General features: G+C 48.8%; 1 pseudogene; it reads left to right on the top strand.

The window, feature by feature from the left end:
• Nucleotides 1–11,200, top strand: part of LOC138922121 (heparan sulfate glucosamine 3-O-sulfotransferase 4-like) — an 80,107-nt pseudogene that overhangs the window by 43,944 nt on the left and 24,963 nt on the right.

Genomic DNA, 11,200 nt, shown 5'->3' with positions numbered 1-11,200 from the left:
ATTGGTTTATCTGTGCACTCAATTGGAAAAAGCCTATCAAACCAAACAAATAAAATGGGAAACTTTTTAAAATTGGTATCTTGAGGCCTCTAAATGAAACACTGAAAAGGACACTTCCTTGCAAGCCATAACAATGTCATAACTAAGAATTTCAAATGATTAAATGTAAATGCCATCGATAAAAGAATATTAACTCCTCCTGTATTCGTCAGGGTTCTCTGGAGAACCAAGGAGATTATATATATATAATATATATTAATATTGATATATAATAGAATATATAATCCATTGTATCTATATTTAAATTCATTTATTTAGTTCTATAAATTACATATATACACTCAAAATTTATATATGAAAGAAACTTTGGCCTCACCCTTAACTGCCTAAAAGAATTTAAGACAGAAGGCCTGTTCCAGGAAGGAGCTGTCAACGTAGGGAACTCTAGATGTGGTAGAGAAGAAGGTACCTAGCCGGGCCCATTTTACACAAGTTCTCTCTCATTTGTTTAGAGATGGCCCAGCAAACATTTGGTTTTCTGTCTCCTTGTGAATTGGCTTCCTCCTCTTTGAAGTCCCAAACCATGACCCCCAACCCCCGCGCCTTTGTAAAATATCTAAACCCTAACCATAGGCCTGGCAGACACGCTGTGGACTGAGCAGCAGCATGAAGACCAGGGTCAACCTGATGACATTGTGGGTGGGACTACTGGCTGTTTGTCCACATCCTTGTCCTGGGTGCCCAGGAAGGCAGTCACCCAGCAACTTGCAGTGAGGTGTGGCGTGTGACTATGTTTCAGCCAATGCAATGGGAGTGGAAGTGGTGTGTGCCATTTCCAGGTTGGAACTTTTGAAAGCAGGTGTGTCTTCTCTGTGTTCCTTCTTTCTCCTTGTGCAGATTGGTTGCAGACAATGATACAGGCGTCAGGAATGGCGGAGCCAAGAGACGGGAAGTCATGGGTGACTGACACACCCTGTGGAAGAGAACCACCTGCCCAACGCGAAACCCACCTTGGCCTGTAAGGTAATCACACATAAATTTCTACTCTCTGGTTATTCTTTTTCGGGATGTGCTTGTTATTTTCTTAACTATTATGGAAATATTTCAAATATGCAGAAGAGTACATAGTATGACCTCTATCTCCGGCCCCAATATCCAGAAAGAACAGACGTTCAATTCTGCCCTATTTGCTTCCAATGTTGCATTCATTTGCTGGGGCTGCCATGACAAAATGCCACACGTAGGGTGGCTTAAACAATAGAAATTTATTTTCTCACGGTTCTGGAGGCCGAAGTTCAAGATCAAGGCGTTGGCCGGTTTAGTCTCTTCTGAGGCCTCTCTCCCCGGCCACTTCTCCCTGTGTCCTCACACGGTCTTCCCTCTGTGTGTGTCTGAGTTCTAATCTTCTCTTCTTACGTGACTATCAGTCACATTGGATTGGAGCCTACCCATGTGACCTCACTTGACCTTAATTACCTCTTTAGAGGCCCTCTCTCCAAATACAGCCCTATTTTGAGGTCCTGGAGTTAGGACTTCAACATATGAATTTTCAGGGACATGATTCAGCCCACAATGATATCTGTGTTTTTAAGAAGCAAAATGTTGCCGTCACACCTAAAATTCACATTTCCATCCCGTTCTCCTCCCTCTCTCATCATAGGTATCAGTATCCTAAAATTAATTACATTCTTTATGATTCCAAGAATATCCATGTGCATGGCTCCATTAACAAAAGATTACATTTTTATGCATAGTCAAGACATACATGTGTATGTCTCCATTAACAAATTCTTACATTGTTATGCACTTAAAAAATGTACAGGAACAGCATCACACTGCACATGTCCTTCTTTGATTGGCTTTGGGCTATAAATGGGGAAGGAAAAACAGCAGCCGAGGGTAAGAGAATAAATAAACGGCTTATGCATAAAAACCCAAAAGGACAGATTTCCAAGAGCGTCGCGGTTGGTGACCATGTGGAGGGTCTGGGAGAGAGGTGGTTCTGGGAGAGTGGTTACCTGGAGAGGGCGTGGAAGCTCAGTGCCCTTTCCCCATGTCTTGCCCTATGCGTCTGTTCCATCGAGCTATTCCCGAGTCATATCCTTTTCTAATAAACAGGTAATCTAGTAAGTAAGAGGTTTCTCTGAGTTCTGTGAGCCGCCCTAGCAAATTCGTCGAACCGGAGTAGAGAGTCTTGGGAACCTCCTACTGACAGCCAGTTGCTCAGAAGCATAGGCGACAACCCAGACTTGCTGTTGGCACCTGCAGTGGGGGCAGTCTTGTGGGGCTGAACCCTTAACCTGTGGGGTGTGATGCTGTCTCTGGGTTCATAGTGTCAGAATCGAGTTGAATTGTAGGACACCCAGCTGGTGTCCCAAGAATTGCTTGTTGGTGTGGGGGACTCCCCCGACCCCCAACCCCACACACATTGGAATTGGTACCAGAACCCAGGAACAAACTGTGAAAGATAAGCGTCTTAGCTTGGGTTCCCATAACAAAATGCCATAGCGTGGGTGACTTAAACAACAGAAATTTATTTTCTCACCATTCTGGGGGCTGGAAGCCTGAGAGCAGGATGCCAGCATGGTCAGGTTCTGGCGAGGGCTGTCTCCTCAGCTTGCATAAGGTCCCCTTCTCACTGAGTCCTCAGATGGCGGGGTGTGTGTATGCGTGTGAAGAAACAGAAAGAGAGATCTCTTCCACTTCTGATGAGGCCACAGTCCTATCTGATTTAGGTTCCACCATTATGACTTCATTTTCACCATAATTACTTCCTAAAGACCTTGTGTCTGGACATGGTCACAACGGGGGTCAGGGCTTCCATTATATGAACTGTGGGGAGACAGAATTCAGTCCATAGCAATAAATAAAGAGCAAATAAATAGAAACAAAGGTTTGGCATTTATCTTTATCATTTCCTTTCTTCCTGACTTTACTGTCTCGCTCTTTGTCTAGCTTCTTGAGCAAGCAGCTCGTTGGTTTCTAATTTTTCTTTTTAGATAAGTATATTGAAGGTATCTTTCTTCGAAGTATTGTTTAATTCCGTCCACCAGATTTTGTCATGTAGTGCTTACAGCTATAATATTTCCTAAGTTCCATATGAGATCCCTTTCAACGCAAGGTTCTCTAAGTTCCCGGCCATTATTATTATTTTCTCATCTGTCGCTCCTTTTACAAGTATGTAATGTTCCTCCTTGTCACCATGTTGGTTTTGTCTGGAGCCTTACCTCCAGATTTCTATAGATATACTTTTTTATTGACAAGTAAAGGACAAAATGAGGAAATATCTTTGCTATATATAAGCGTGGTATCAGTCTACACTCCTGGGACAGTGTAGACTTCTAATCTGTCACTTATCCACCTTTGTGAAAAGGAATTCTAATATTGGCTCACTGAAGTCATTTTGGTCAACAGCAGAGGAAATTGATAATATGTATGTTTTCATCAGTCAGATAGTCCATGTTGTGCTGTATTCACAACAAACTCCTAAGTCTCAGCTAAAAATAACCAAGGTTTATTTCTCAAACATGCTCCATGTCATCAGGGGCTGGCACTGTATTATCCTTGCTCAGTCTGGAGGATTGAGTAGATGGCAGCTAAAAGATGCTCGATCCAACTTCTTGCACAACTGCCAGGCAGGAAAAACACACTCCCACTGTTTGCCAAAGGTTCTGTCTGGAAGAGACAACCTCACTTTTGCTCAAGTTTCATTCACCAAAGGCTCACAGAGCCACCTCTGACTTTAAGGGGCCAAGAAGATACATCCCTTCTGTGGGCCAGAGAAGAGCCGACAATATCTGGTGAACAGCAGTAATAATAACTATACACTGCTCTATTGTGCCTTCCAAAGCTTATTTTTGCTTTTTGTTTGTTGATTTTTCAAAAATTCCCTTCAGTTATGTGAGTTACCATAAATCCTTCTAGTCAATTTCTTTAATAAGAAAACTGAAGTTAGCCAGAGTTAGCTTCTTTCGCTTAAAAAAAAAAACTAAGGCATTAGATTTGGCGTTATAAATGTCACTGAGCGGCTTAGGAAAGTGAACTTCAGTTTACACCTTGGGCTGGTTTTGGAGAAAGGGTACACACCGATTTTTCAAGGATAAGGTTTTAATAGGAAAAGAAGCAGGGCATGGCATGAGCCAATATTTAGGTCCGAATAATTACTGGTGGCTGCAGCATGTCAGGCAGGGAGCCAGCTGTTTTTGCATATGCTCTCTAAGTCAATTTAATTCTTTATAAAAACAATATGAGGTGAGTCTTACTATTCATCACTTACATATGCAGAAACTGAGGGTCAGGGAGGTGAAATGACCTGTCCGAAAGTCACTTAACTAGCAAATGATGGCTTTGTTTCAACTCCATCATCTGATCAGGCAGAGGTGAAAGAGAAGAATGCAATGTGTGCTTTTGGGTAGTGGGTACTGTTCGGTTTGGCAGGACTGTGGGATACATGCAAGGCGGAGGGGCCCTTGAGTGCTAAGGCAGAGAGTTGGAGTCTATCAGGTAGGCAGTGAGAGGAAGGTTTCCGCATCAGAGAGGGCACTGGTGGAGCCATGCCTCAGAAACATTGATCTGCTATTGTCCTCTACGATGAAGAGAAATGAGGCACGCTGGAGGCCTGGAGACCAGTTGGAGGAGCATTGTAAAAACTCTCATAGGCCTGAATGGGCATGGGTGTTGGCAACGGAAAAAGAAAAAAGTATTCTATCAAGTCTCCAGACGCCCAGGGAATTGCTGAACGAAGTCTGAGTTCTCCCTATGTAGATAGCTCGTACTTTCCATTATAGGTTTCTCAAGAACTGGCTCCCAGAAAAAACCTGGATGGAGAACAAAACAGGTAAGTGCCCAAGTGAGAAATCTACAAAGCTCCTCTCCCCAAAAATCACCTCTTCCCCATCAGTTGTGGGGCCTAACATTTCACCAACGGGGTTCCGTTCTTTCAAGAGTCTCTTATTTAAGTAGGACTATCTGTGGACAAGAGGGAGAAGCGACACTGGGAAGTGTCCTCATTAGCAGCATCCAGGCAAGTAACATAAATGTATGAGGGCACTCTGGGGGGGCACCGTGAAGAACAGGGCACATGCTCCATGTCAGGGGGGCCTCTCGGTTCTGGCTGAGGGGCCCAAAGTTGCAGGATCTACTATTTCAGCAGAAACCTCATAGCCAAATTTTTTGGGAAAGTCCTCAATTTTACAACATTGCAACCAGTTTCAACTTCTTAATATCACTGCGCTGGCCACATTCAGTTCTTAATTTGTTACCAGTTTGCCACCTCTAGGTTAAATGTTAGTACCATTTTATCAAAACCTTTCCATATTTGAAAGCACATCTTTAGTAAAAGTAGCTACAGAGCAAGTTCATTTGGATTGCCGAGAGCTGGGATAGAGAAGTCTGGGAGCCGGGCAGGGACTGTAGGGAGGCCCCTGGACCACGTGCTGGGCATCCTGGTGCCTTAGCTTTGAAAGGGAGATGGACGACAGCAGTGACAATATTTGCTGCAACCGGGCCCTCCTGGGCGACCACCCAGAGCTGGGCCTGGAGCCGAAGGAGGGACGGGCAAGCTGTGCTGCTCCCAGCTCCAGTTGGCCCCTTCCCATTAACATTACAGGAGTGCAGTTGCGTGGTGTTTGAAAAAGCATCCCTAGTTCCACGAAATGATTTACAGGACACCAGACTCTGCATTTCAGAGGTCTCCGGTGTACCATAAAAAATATATTCTAAAGGAATAATCTTTATCTGAGCTGAAGCTGCAGTGAAGGAAGCTCACGTCCAGCTGAGAGCAGCCGTGAGCTTCTGTTCACTCAGGGAAAAGTCTGTGTTCATGTTATTGGAGCAACATTTTTTTCTCTCTTTGGCACTAGGTATCTAGTTAATATTTAGACACTATATACATTTTCTTTCAACTGTTTTCCCTGTTATGTGATCAAACAAAACCGGAGATGCCAAGCACATCCGCCCTGTAGGTGAAAGCAGACCCTCCAGGCACCCAGCTGTGGCTAGCAGGGTAAACAGGACTCACTGGAGCTAGCCTCTGGGAAAGACTGGCACCAGGTGCGTGCAGGGCCAGCCCCTGCCCCCAGGAAGCAGAGTTCGCTGGAGTGCCTCAGTTGATAGCTCTGCCTGTTCCTGCCATTCCAGCCTCGCGTTTCCACTACCTCCCTGAACAAAAGGAAACAGGAAGCAAAGTGTAGTTTTGAATGTTCCAAAGCTTTCTGATGTTTACCATTCCCCCCAGGAGAGGGACGTGAGGGACAGAAATCTCTCTGCAAAGAAGATACTTTGTAATTCAATGAAGCGATGCACAGACACAGCAACACAACTTCTCTCTGCTTATAAGGTGTTTAGAGCGATGATAGTCTCAGTCTATTTTGGTCCAGGGAAATCCAGGGCGCATGTGCATCTGTGGTTCAGGGTGTCCAGGAGGAGACAGCCTCTCCTTTTGGAGCAGAAAGCACAGTCAACCAACCGGTGGCGGGACAGAGGCAGAAGCTCTAGGGCAAGGAAATTTGTGGGTTTGTGTCAAAGCTCCGCCAATCAGGAGCTTCAAGTTAAGATGGGGAGGCTGGAAAGATGGAAGTTGGCATGGGAATCCTGGTATGGACAAGAAATTCCTCCTGGGTCAAAGGCAGGAGGATGTCCAGGAAGGGAGAAGGGCGGGTCACGGATGGACCGAGTTTGCCTGGAGTCCCATGAGAAAAGGGGAAGCGAGAGCTCACCGCCTTGTGGCCGCCAGCTACCTGTTGGGCGGCACTGGCGGCAGGCGTCGGGCTCTAAGTCTCTGAAAGTATCAGGAGAGGGAAGGAGAAACTGGCGTCCCAGGCTCCCAGGGGAGGGGAACCTCTCCAGCATGAATGTGGTGCGGGGCGGGGGAGGGGGGCACGATCTCCGCTTTGCCGGGTGCCCCAGGCCTAGCGCACGCCGCCTCTGTTCTACGTCCCCCTCTGCAGGCGCGCTCGAGGCGCACTCCCCCTTCCCTCGGCGGCGCGGACCGCGCGCCCGGGCCCCTCCGCCTCCCATCCACGCCTTTCTCTTCCCGCAGAAAGTTAGCAGCGGGGAGGGAACTCGGGGCTGCAACAGGGCGCGGCGGCGGCGGCAGAGACTGAAGCAGGAGCCGCGTCGGAGCCGGGGAAGCGGGGGCGCTGCAGACGGAGCAGGTGCAGCCGGCGGGTCCACGCGCCCCCCTTGGTCCCCTTGCCGGAGGCTGAGGGGGGTGGTGGGGGGCCACCCGGACTCCCTGGGAAGAGTGGGGAGGGGGATCATGCAGCCGGGCTCTTCCCCGGCGCAGCGCGACAGCGGCCAGGGCCGGGGTGCAGTGGCGTCACTTCATGCAGCCTGGGCGGCTGGGGGAGGGGGGGCCGGGCGGGGGCGCTGGCGGCGGCTGAAACCATGTCCTGGCTGCGTCGGGGGCTGCCGCCGCCACTGCCGCAGCGAGCCCGGAGCCGCGATGACCCCGTGGCCCGCACCTCCTCCGCCTCTGCCTCCACTTCTCGCCGCGCCGCCGCCGCCTGGCGCGCAAGCTGCTTTTTCTCTGCGCCTTGTCCCTGTCTGTCACCTACCTGTGCTACAGCCTCCTGGGCGGCTCGGGCACCCTGCAGTTCCCCGTGGTGCTGCAGGAGCCGCCGGCACTGCCGCCGAGCCCCTGCCGAGCCCGCCGCCACCCTCTCTACTGCCGCCCCCCATGCGCCTCGGCACCCCCTCACAGCCCTCCGCGCTGCCGCCAGACAACGCGAGCCGTGAGGAGCCTCCGGAGCCCTCCAAGCAGCCCCCTGCCCCCGGGGCCGACGGCTGGGGTCTGGCGAGCGGCAGCGGGTTCGCTAGGGACCCCTGGCTCCGGACCCCTGTGGCCCCTGGCGAGATGATCACGGCGCAGAGCGCGCTGCTGAAGAGGGAAGCGCAGAAGTCCAGCACCACCCACGAGGAGCTCGCAGGCCGGAGAGCGGTGAATGGGAGCAGCGAGAGGGGCGGCGCCCTCAGCACCCCCAACTATGGGGAGAAGCAGCTGCCACAGGCGCTCATCATCGGGGTCAAGAAAGGAGGCACCCGCGAGCTGCTGGAGGCGATCCGAGTCCACCCGGACGTGCGGGCCGTGGGCGTAGAGCCACGCTTCTTCGACAGGAACTACGAAAAGGGGCTGGAGTGGTACAGGTAGGACCCTGGGCTCGGCGCAGGCGATAGATGGGTGGGGAAGACCCAGAGGGAAAGCTGCGGCTTCTCACGCCCTTCGACATCCAGGCACCTCCCCGAGAGCCCTTCGCCCCACGAGGGCTGTGCGGACCCTGGCGGGGCTGCTCGGGGGAGCGCGGAGAGGACTGGAGGCTGGCCAGGGATCACTGTATTTCAGGGCTAGGGGAGCTGGTGTCACACTGCCCTGCCTGCCTCAGGCTCCTCACCCAGGGAGGTGCTTTCTGAAGCTGCCTAGCTCCACGCCTGGAAATCCCCAGCCCAGGTGCCCACGGGGTGTTTCGCAGGCCAGTCTCTTGTGGGGCTCAGCGCTGCTGCGTTGGGGACGCTAAGGCATGAAGCAGGATAGCTAGATTGACTGAAGGGCTTTGAGATCTCCTGGAATCTCTCAAAATCGCCCTCAAACGTATTTGCGTGTCTGGAATCCGACTTTAGTATTTTCAGGTTAGAGCAAAATGAACAGGGAACAGTTAAAAAGATGATGCTGGCGAGTTTTGGCTTGCTAGAAAAGACTGAGGATGTTCCCCATCTCCAGCAACCCTGGGTTGCTTTGGCATCAGGAGCATCGAGGTCTGCAGGACAGTCGGTGCCCTAAGAGTTTTTACATCCTGCACCCCTGCCCTTTCTAACCGTCGCCTCCTTGGCAACAGATTAGAGCTTCTGTCTTGTGAGGTGTTCATCTCCCTTGTCTTCCACCGTCTCCCAGCGGTGAGGGAAAGGAGAGGAGAGTAGAAAGTTAAGTGCAGGTAAAATAAATTAGTAATCCGGCTTTCTTGCCCGCCATTACATTTAAAAAACACTGGAGCAGATTCCCAAAAGGCAAACCTCCTTTGCTCCCCCCCCCCCCTTTTTATCTCTTTCTGAAAAACATCTGGATGGCTGGTCCCATCTCTGTTGCGTCTCAGTAATTAATTGGAATTGTCAGACAAACACAGGCTTTGTCAGCTAAAGTGGTATTATCATCTTCACAAGGCCAATAGGTAAAATAAGGATTGTTTCCTGACAAGTTGCCTTGCTGTTGAAGAGATGTGCTTTCTAAGTTTAAATTACAGCCTGTGAAAGTTTTAGAAATAACCTAACTTCAGAAATATATAGCAAATGTGTATTATATAATAATATATATTACTATAGGTATGTATTATATAATATCTATTATATATGAATATATAATATGTATTGATTGATTTCTTCCGCTTTAGAAAATACCCCTTATGCTTTCAAAGCTTGAGAAAAGTACACTTAGGCATAAACATTCCAGCAGGTTAAATGGAAACAGCAAATGTGTCTGTTAATGTCTTGTCTGTTTCAACCGAGAGAACTAATTGCAACATTTTAGGAGGCTTCAAACAGCCGCTTCCTATCAAAACAGAAACCAGTCAATGCCTGCTTGAACTGGAAAATCAGTATTTATAACATTGCAAGTCATGGCTTCGAGTTTGCGATTATAATTAAAAAGGTGTCAGGATGATTAATGCAGCAACAGCAAACCAGAGAAAGAAGGGGATGTTTGGGAAGGTTTCGGTTGTTTAATTGTTGGTTGTAGGAATGTTCTGATTTCTGCTGTGGGGCAGCTTCAGCCCTATGAGGGTCACTGTGGTCTTTTCCAGTTCTGATTTTAAAGCTGTGTATCTTGTGAGAAGTGTCAGATGCCCTTTGGGGGAGAGGAAGGCCTGAGGATCAGACCTTTCCAACATGTGTTGTGTTGCTTTGTGGCAGCTGGAAATAGAGATGGGGTGTTTGATTCAGGTGACTTAAAATAATGTTGATGACGTGTGCGTGGTGGAGTGCTTGTCAGGAAGTCCCATCGTAGGGTCTGGAGAATTTTCTGAATGAAAGGATAGAAGATGCCAGATTTTCTCATGTTGTTTTTACACTGTGGCTTGGAAAGGAAGGTATGAACTGGCCTCGCTGTCGTGACATGGCTACTGAAGATGTCATTCCAGCTCGGTGGTACTCTCAGCCATCACTTGTGGTATTTGGGCCTTGTGGTATTGGGTGTCAGTATTTGGTAGCCACCTGTAGAACTGTTCCACTGGAGAGGTGTGGACAGAACTGGATCCTCTTGATCCTCACTTCAGAGGACCATGCGGTGTCTCTGTGTCCTCGATCTGCTATGCCAGTGACTTGCCTGTGGGAGACCCTTATGTTCAGTGGTGCCGATTGGAAGTGCGGGAGGAGAATCTGTCTAACATAGAGGTAATCATTAGCCACCCAAACCTGGCTGTTGAGAAGACTCCCAGAAACCCCTTGGACCTGCAGGAGCCGAGTGGGCTGGCACTGGCCTTGGACCGCTCTCCAGCCTTATGAGGGACAGCAGTGCTTTGAGGACATTTGTGGGATTTTTCCTTGCTGCACCTCTTCAGGCTCCTCTCTCTCCCATGTAGGAAGAGGGGATGACAACCTCACTCTATTGTAGGAAAGGAAACAGTGGCATTGATTCAAACCAGTAACAGAAACCCTTCCTCTTGGTTCCCTGATGCAACTGCGTCTTTTCAGTGGTGGCATCGCTACTTAAATGGTTATACCACGTATTCTGCCTGAAATCTTACTCTACTGTTTAACTGGTTAGAGATCCACAGGTTAATTAAAGGCTTTGATTTCCCCCATATATTTATTTTGTTTTTGTTTTTCTTTTCAGTGTGTTTCCCAATAGCCTACTAATTCTGCTAGTGTTTCTGTTCTGGTTGTGTTTTCAGCAAGAGGGAGAGCGAGAAGAAATTGGGGCTGCTCTCGGCACAGCTGGCTTGGGGTTTCCTCATATCCAACTAGGCAGCCCTAGCAGTTTTATTTCTGGTGTCCCTCAGGCTGTATCTAAATCTGGGTTTTGCTTTCTTCTGTGCTGTTGATCTAACGTGAGTCAAAGACACATCTGAGTTGAGAACACGTGCATTGGATTTTCAGGGCAGTATGGACTGATGGATTAGGATGTGTGTGTTAAAGCTATGGAGAAGCAAGCCTCACTTGGTGGATGGACAGAGGCCAGTGATTAATAAGTGGGAGTAGATTAAACCCTCCACTC

The sequence above is a fragment of the Equus caballus genome, unplaced genomic scaffold (assembly GCF_041296265.1).
Source record: "Equus caballus isolate H_3958 breed thoroughbred unplaced genomic scaffold, TB-T2T haplotype2-0000451, whole genome shotgun sequence".
Lineage (NCBI taxonomy): Eukaryota > Metazoa > Chordata > Mammalia > Perissodactyla > Equidae > Equus > Equus caballus.
This window is presented reverse-complemented; position numbering and strand designations above follow the sequence as displayed.